The sequence below is a fragment of the Rutidosis leptorrhynchoides genome, chromosome 1, assembly GCF_046630445.1.
Source record: "Rutidosis leptorrhynchoides isolate AG116_Rl617_1_P2 chromosome 1, CSIRO_AGI_Rlap_v1, whole genome shotgun sequence".
Classification (NCBI taxonomy): Eukaryota; Viridiplantae; Streptophyta; class Magnoliopsida; order Asterales; family Asteraceae; genus Rutidosis; species Rutidosis leptorrhynchoides.
Genome location: NC_092333.1, coordinates 699,282,555 through 699,290,123, shown reverse-complemented (window position 1 = coordinate 699,290,123; position 7,569 = coordinate 699,282,555). Strand labels below are relative to the sequence as shown.

General features: G+C 33.2%; 1 long non-coding RNA gene and 1 pseudogene across 2 annotated transcripts; one reads left to right on the top strand and one right to left on the bottom strand.

Moving 5' to 3' along the window:
- Nucleotides 1–487: 487 nt before the first annotated feature.
- On the bottom strand, nucleotides 488–3,148 carry LOC139853246 (transmembrane 9 superfamily member 12-like; annotated as a pseudogene).
- A 234-nt stretch (nucleotides 3,149–3,382) lies between these two features.
- On the top strand, nucleotides 3,383–7,181 carry LOC139886135 (uncharacterized). Of its 2 annotated transcripts, XR_011772287.1 has the most exons (4): nucleotides 3,383–3,521; nucleotides 3,839–4,138; nucleotides 4,513–6,312; nucleotides 6,619–7,181. It is a non-coding gene; the product is annotated as an uncharacterized lncRNA (long non-coding RNA). The 2 variants fall into 2 exon arrangements; XR_011772286.1 differs by having other exon boundaries at nucleotides 4,513–7,181.
- Nucleotides 7,182–7,569: the final 388 nt, after the last annotated feature.

Genomic DNA, 7,569 nt, shown 5'->3' with positions numbered 1-7,569 from the left:
TTACTCTCTCTCTCCTAGGGATGTTCTCTCTCCTACACTCTCTCTCACACATTTTGTAATCATTACATCAATGATATAGCTGTCATGTATAATTTACTATGACATGTGCTAACATGTCAAGCTTAACCTCATTTCCGCCCAAGATAAGATGTTAGAGTTCATTTATTAATTAGGCTTGAATTGTTAAGTGTGTGTGTTTACACATTTTCTCTCATTCTCTTGTAATTGTGACTATGAGTTGGTTAACATCAATGAACTAGTCATTTTAATTCATTCTTTGATTGCATTTTTTGTTTGTGCGATTCAAGGTGAATCTAGATTTCTTTCGATCCTTTGATCCAAAAAGATCATATCAATAGCAGAGAAGCAACTTAAGCTATTCTTTTAATTCTGCCAGCTAAATATAATAAAATACAGAGGCTAAAAACAAACGAGATAATTATAATTCGCACAAAATGGTTAACAAGAAATGGTGTTCTAATTAATCTTAATTAACTAATGAAAAAGGATAGTGAACAAAGAAGAAAGATGTGATGAACCCAATTGTGTACCACACAACATGAGAGCCACTACAATGATTAGCGAATAACCAATATAGAGTATTGCAGATACTAGAGAACACAGAGAGAAACTGCTCCAGAAGCATAAAATGCTTTCCACCAACTAAAAGGCATATAGCCTAGCGGTATTCGATAAGCCTTTCAACCGAATAGGTTGGAGGTTCAAGCCCCGGGGTCAGCATGTTGGTAGATCAATAGGTGTTAATTAAGGTCTCTTAGTTGCCAGTCTTAAAAAATTGCTTTCCAGTACCACCACTGCAAGTATTCAATGCATAGGTACGTGTAAGTTGATACTCCGTACAACAGAAACGTCAGAACAGAATATGACCAAGAGAGAAGAATGACGAGCAAAAACCCAAATACGTAATAGAATCTTCCGAGCCATATCCTCGAAAGGATGAGAAAGATTCGATATTATTAAGAGTATAAGCTGTATCCATTTTAAGACTTTCGAACTCCTTAATTGCGTTTATTAAACAAACAGTTTTATACGCATGGAACACATAGCAGTTTGACTATAATATAAGCAATTCAATTAATCACAATAATACGGTATTATTTAGAACGAATGAGCACCTTTTTCATAGAGTATTATTTTAGACTTTTCTAATCATACGTAATTTATTGCTAGTGAGGTGTGAAATTAAAATTTCTTAGAGATATAAGGACGTATGTAGATTTTACATGCATGTATATTTATTTAGTTGGACGCAGTTTAATCAAGTTTATTCCGTTGATCATAAATAGCGACCACAATTGAGGTTATCTTGTCCCAAATATAAAGATTTGGATTTGAGATCTCTACTAAAGATACAGGACTTCAAATACTTCATATTCATGCAACAGTATATTTGTGAGAGGCATGCATGGAACTTTTATAAAAACAGGTACTAAGAAGAATGATTTTTCTTTCTACCTGATTAACCTATCAATACTCCTAATCATATCAATTTTAAACATGTGACATGTAACTTATTCTTTCTCACTACATAATTTGTTTGTCAAACCAACTGTCAATATATAAAACTAGGAAGAGGACATAGGCCCACTTCCTTGGGCCATTAATTTGGGCTGGAAAAAAAAAAAAAAAAAAAAAAAAAAAAAAAAAAAAAGACAAAATTGCTCCAGGCATTACTGTAGCTACCGACCACTTGCTCGGCTATTATAAGTATTGTAATCTGAGTATGATGAATTTAGGGGTGGTTAGTATTTGGTTTGAAACCGTGGAACCCGAAAATCAAACCGAAACCAAACCAAATTTGAAAAACGGTTTTTGGATCGAGTCAAACCGAAACCGAATTTGAATTCGGTTTTCGGTTCGGTTTTCGGTTTTGAATATTATGAATTTGGTTTAACCGAAAACCGAATTCAAAATTTTTATATAATTAATTCGTATATTTATGTTTTAATGTCATTATAATTTGGGATCCAGTCAATAAAATATGTTCTCACTCATATGACGATTTGGTAGCTCACATTATAATTATGTTATTCAAATTATTATGTTCTTTTTCTTAATAACATAAGCAGTAAACGTCGTAATTAAACTGTAAATATTAATAAATCATCAAATTCTTGGTAATTTAATAGTGCTTCATTGTTTTAGAATATAAATAACTAAGACATCAGTAACGCCACAATTAAACTACCATCGTTCTCAATTTTTTCATAATATTCGGTTTTAACCGAAAACCGAACCGAATCCGAATTCTAATTCGGTTTTCAGTTCGGTTCGGTTTTAACTTTGAATTCGGTTTTCGGTTCGGTTTTCGATTTTGCCAAAAAAAATTTCAAAACCGAATACACCGAACCGAATAAACCGAAAACCGAACCGATGAACTACTTATACTATTTTCCTCTATGTATACTGTAACTTTGCTTATGGTCGTAGTTTTTGTCTGCTTCTTCTTATGATTCTGTTGACCATTCGGTTGATTGCAATTAGCAAGGGCCTGCTGGTCAGGATGGCGAATACTAATTCTAATGGCGCTGTGATGTGATGAACCCGATTGTACCAGTAGACAACATGATAGCAACTGTAATTATCAGCGAATAACCAAGATAGAGTATAGCAGATACCGGCCCACACAAACTCTGCAGTTCAAACAACAAATAATTTATCAACTACAATAATACATATAGAGAAACCGACCCAGATGCATAAAATGCTTTCCACCACCACTGCCAGTCTTCAACGCAAAAATGCATGTAAGTTAACACAACAGAAACTTCAGCACAAACTATAACCAACAATAGAAAAACAACAAGCATAAACCCAAACACGTAGTAAATTTTCCAAGCCAAATACTAGGAAGGATGAAAAAGAGTTTGATAAAACGGGTTCCAAATTGAAGGGTACCAGCACCAAGAACTAGTAGCCATGAAGGGTATTTTCTAGATGGAATCTCCCTAAATATCTGGTTGATTCGAATCGGGTATCTTACGGTTTCAGCTCGAGTCCCTAAATATCCCCCTAAGAGGGTGAGTGGGACCGAGATGCAAAACCAGAGTGATAAAAGTATGAAGTATAAAGAAATTGGAATTGCATCAGAGCTATTACTACCCCAAAGAAGGAAATTTAAAACAGTTAGATGAAACGATTAACCATTATCACTCTATACCTTAAAAGAGGATTTTTATTAGCTAATAATTCATTTGTAAAACCTCTTTAATCACCGTTAGATCAAAAAATTACTTCAAACTACCCCTTAATCCAATGATCATTATCATCCTCAAAATTAATTAGCTAATAAATCAACTAAAAATACACCTCTAAAATACCCCTAATTCTAAACACCCCGTGTCCAATCTAATCCCTTTCCATCTTCTTATTTCTAATATACTAATACTAATAGGTTCAATATCATCGTTTTATGAATCACCGATTAGCCGATTGAATCGATTCACGAAATTTGTTTGAAGATTAATTGGATCTCTTATCTGAATTAAATTAAGCTTTAGGTACGTTAACTGTTTAATTGATACGTTGATAAAATTGATTCTTACAACTTTGAATTTGATTTGCTTCAATTTGTTAGGGATCGCTTGAATTGATATCACTGTAATTAATCCCTGTTGAAGTTTTAATAATTGAGTTTTGTAAGTAACTGATTGATTAATTTTTTTAGTATATCTGACTAAATTTGTTTGTTATCAGTGTTAACTTTTGTTCACATCACTCTGAAGTTACTTTAATTGTTGATGTTTTGATACTTGAGTTTTGAAATTGTTTGATAAATGTTAAGTTTTACGTTAGCGTTGTTAATTTTTGCTTATAGCACTCTGAATTATCTGTTTGTACGAGTTCCAGAATGGAAACACGTGTCAGGTGGTCCCGGGATTATTGAAAAAGGTGGGCTTCAAAACGAGAATGAAAGACCGGGAGATAACCAGTTTGAATCGTCGATTAATAGCTTATCGTTAGATTATGGGACGTTTAGTCCGTGTACTCTTGGTATGGATGGAACGACTTCATTGAATACCGATTTTAATTATATATTTGATGAAGATTTTAATGAAGATGACCTCATTCAGTACTTTGGAGCGTAAATTTCAAGATTGTTCTTCAATGGTTAATTGTAAGTCCATCCTCTTTTTTCTTTCTTGTTGTAACCAACCAACCCCTGTTTTCAATTTTGGCTATTTTTCATGAATTTTGTTTTATTGTACTATCTTTCTGTTGTGTTTGATAACATGTAAATGATGATGTGGCATCATATATATGACAACGTTGTTAGTTAGATACATACAGTTGCAAATATGTTAGAAGTTTGATTTAGTTGGTTGTAATTTGGTATAGGATAAAATACTAATTATAGTGAATTGTTTTGGGTCAACCTGAACTGTACAAGAAATTAGCTACCCAAAACTACCCATTTTGCCACCTCCTTTTCTGTTTATTTGGATTATATTCTCATTCTTTTTAAAAGCTTAACTGTCTTTTTGGGTGCAGGTTTTATGAATGCAAAGAGAACAAGTATGGCATTATATAAGTTGATCTTTTTGATAAGGATGCTTGAGTTTTAGAATTATTCGATTGATTGGGATGGTAAGTATATTAGGTTTAAGCTTAGCATTATATTCGTAATTGTTGTATCTGTATGTAAGTTGTATGTTTAAAGTGTAAGTTATCTTGTCATTCTGAATTCTGATTTTGTTGATGTGTATATACTTAAATGATTGAATTTTTGTACGGATATGGAGTATGTTAAAGTGTCCACTTTGTTATATGTGCGTGTTCTACCTTAGATGTCGAAGGAGGTTTTTGGACCTTACTAAAATGTGTATCTAAAGCCTGACTTATCACTTCTACAATTCTACTTATGTATTTATATTTTCTACCTTTATTATCATATGTAAACTTGTTCTTAGTTATGTCATGTTTATTACTGTCACATGTGTTAGTGTTTGGGTCATTTACTGAGGATGAAATAAAATCCCTGAATGTTACCCCTAACGAGAGTGATGTACAGTTTATGTTTGGTTCTTTGGACACCGCAACTCTGAGATCTACGGGCTTCTTTAACAACAAACCAAATGAAATAGAAATTGCCAAAGATCACCAATCATCAAGGCTGGTTAATAAAAGGGATGCTGATGATATTGTTCATCCTAAACCAAAAGAATCACAAAATCTTGTCTCGGTTGCACACCTCAGATAATATCCTCATCTGAAGAAATTAATCCTAACTGTTTCGAGGGGAAGGTAATTACATCCATGTGTGTTTATGAGCTACCAGGTAGCCAATGAGGTTTATACACATTTCTCAGCTGGCATTCAGGTAACCCAATGTTTAAACCTACTTTTATTCTAAATATTACAATGGTTCATTGCCTGTATCAACTAATTGTTTGATGGTTTTATCTTCATTTTTTATATCCGTTCATCCTCAGGGTTGTTCAACTTGGTTCATCCTCAAGTTTATTTTTATAATCCATTTCTCTTCTGTTACTCTCTAATAGGACCTTGATTCTCATTTAACAGTTTCTGATTTTATACTGCGGGTAATGCGTTTACATGAACACATTGTAAAACGTATCTCGTCGTGACCACTCTTATAGTAGGGAACACCTAATAGAGGATGGGGATTGGTTCAGATGCAAGTTCATTTTTTACTATGTCGTGTGTTTAAAGTTTAGTTTTAGAAAATTGTTCACCATTATAATTCCCAATTCATTCTTAAACTCATTTGTTCTTTAGTCCTTTCTTCGTTACTTACATTATTTATTTTTTATATTAATTAATAACAAAAAGTGCATGTTTATGGAAAAATTGTTGAGGCTCTAGGTACAACTGGCAAATGCTATTGTACAAGGATTTTATGTTAGTGGATGGACATGGAAGAGAAGAATCGGTAGGTGAAGTGGGTGAGCGTTTAAATGGAACGCCAAAATCGATTTTCTGAGAATCGGAAGTAGGTAATTTGTAATGGGTGGAGTTAACTATCAGCTTCTTCTATGGTTGATAACGCCATACCATGAAATTGATGAGATGTGAGGTTTTAATAAGGTTTATGAAGCTGCAAAATCAATGGTTCAAAGGAGATACCCCTAAGGGAGTGTTGAAGCTAATGAAAGCTGAGAGCTTAACCATCTGTCATGTCAAAAGTCATATACAGGTACATTTCTGGTATGTTTTTAAGACTCAAGCTACTTACTTGAAAGTTATGTGTTTTGTTTTTATGCTTTAGATGTTTTTGATTGTTTGCAGAAATTCGAACAGCTAGATATAAACCTTAACTCTCAACAGAAGGTAAATAGTTTACATTCATTCATATATATTGTTCTTTTTAGTCATTTTCCATGCACATGGTATGTTACTCTAGACCTTTGGCTGTGATATATGTGCCTTTTAGTAATTTGAAATATTATAAAGAATAGAGAAAGATAGTAGAGCCTTATATTGCTTGCGAAACTTGATACATTGAAATTCATGTCTTTATTTTTGCTTTTTTTTCCATCTTTGCATGGACGAAACAAATCCTCCATTTGAAAACAATAACAATAAAAGAGAGTCACAGAGAAGACATAATACGGTCTCGTGTGGCTGCAAATTCAGGTTTAGTGACGTTAAAAGAAGAAGTTGGAAATAGGCTGAAGTTGGATGTGGGTTCGAAATGACGTATCTTGATGATGATCATGAATGGGTTCTGGTAGTTTGTGATGCAGATTTGCAAGAATGTGCTGAATCAGGATTTTTGTTCATGATTTGTCGGCTAATCTTGGGAGCTCTGCAGAAACAAGTCATCAACATTAGAACTTTAATATTTTGTTTTTAGAAGATAACTCGTCGAATTGCAGAAAGGAGCGATCCATTATGCGGAGAAACGTTCAAATGGTAAGTTTACTTTTTTTTGTTTTTTTTGTTTCCGTCTTTTCTTTTGATAAGTTGGTTTTCTACTAATGAATTAGTGAAGAGTGTTTGAGCAGACATGGTAGTTTTGAAATTTTAATGTTAGCATTTTGAGTTGAAATTAAGTTGTAGATTTATGGGGTCATAGACTCATACTGATATGAACAAGTTTTAGGGAGGAATGTTCCCATATTATTCATTGTAACACTGTTAAATTGTATATTATAGTAGCTTGTATCTTGTTTTGCTATTAACGTTTTTCGCGCATTCTTACATCAAAACAATCTCCGTATCCTATATTTTTGGATTTTTGGATAAGAGAAATGCATTGTATCACATTTTTTTTGGTCATGAGATTTTACAATTCATTAAGTTTATCTACGTGCATTACATTAACTTGTATTTGTATGTTGAATTTGAACGCATCATATGCATAATCTTCTTCTGGATTAACTGGTTAAACTATATTGCCTTTCTTTCTTATCTTTTTCATTACCCCTCACTTAACTTATTCTTCACAAAGTTTGGTTGTTGCCACTTGCCAGTGGCCACCCTAAGACGACAAGAAGTTGCGGGTGGTATAAGAAGTGTGGGTTACCACTTACCGCACCTGTAATCTTAAACTTAATATTTATTGTATTATATAATCATTTTACT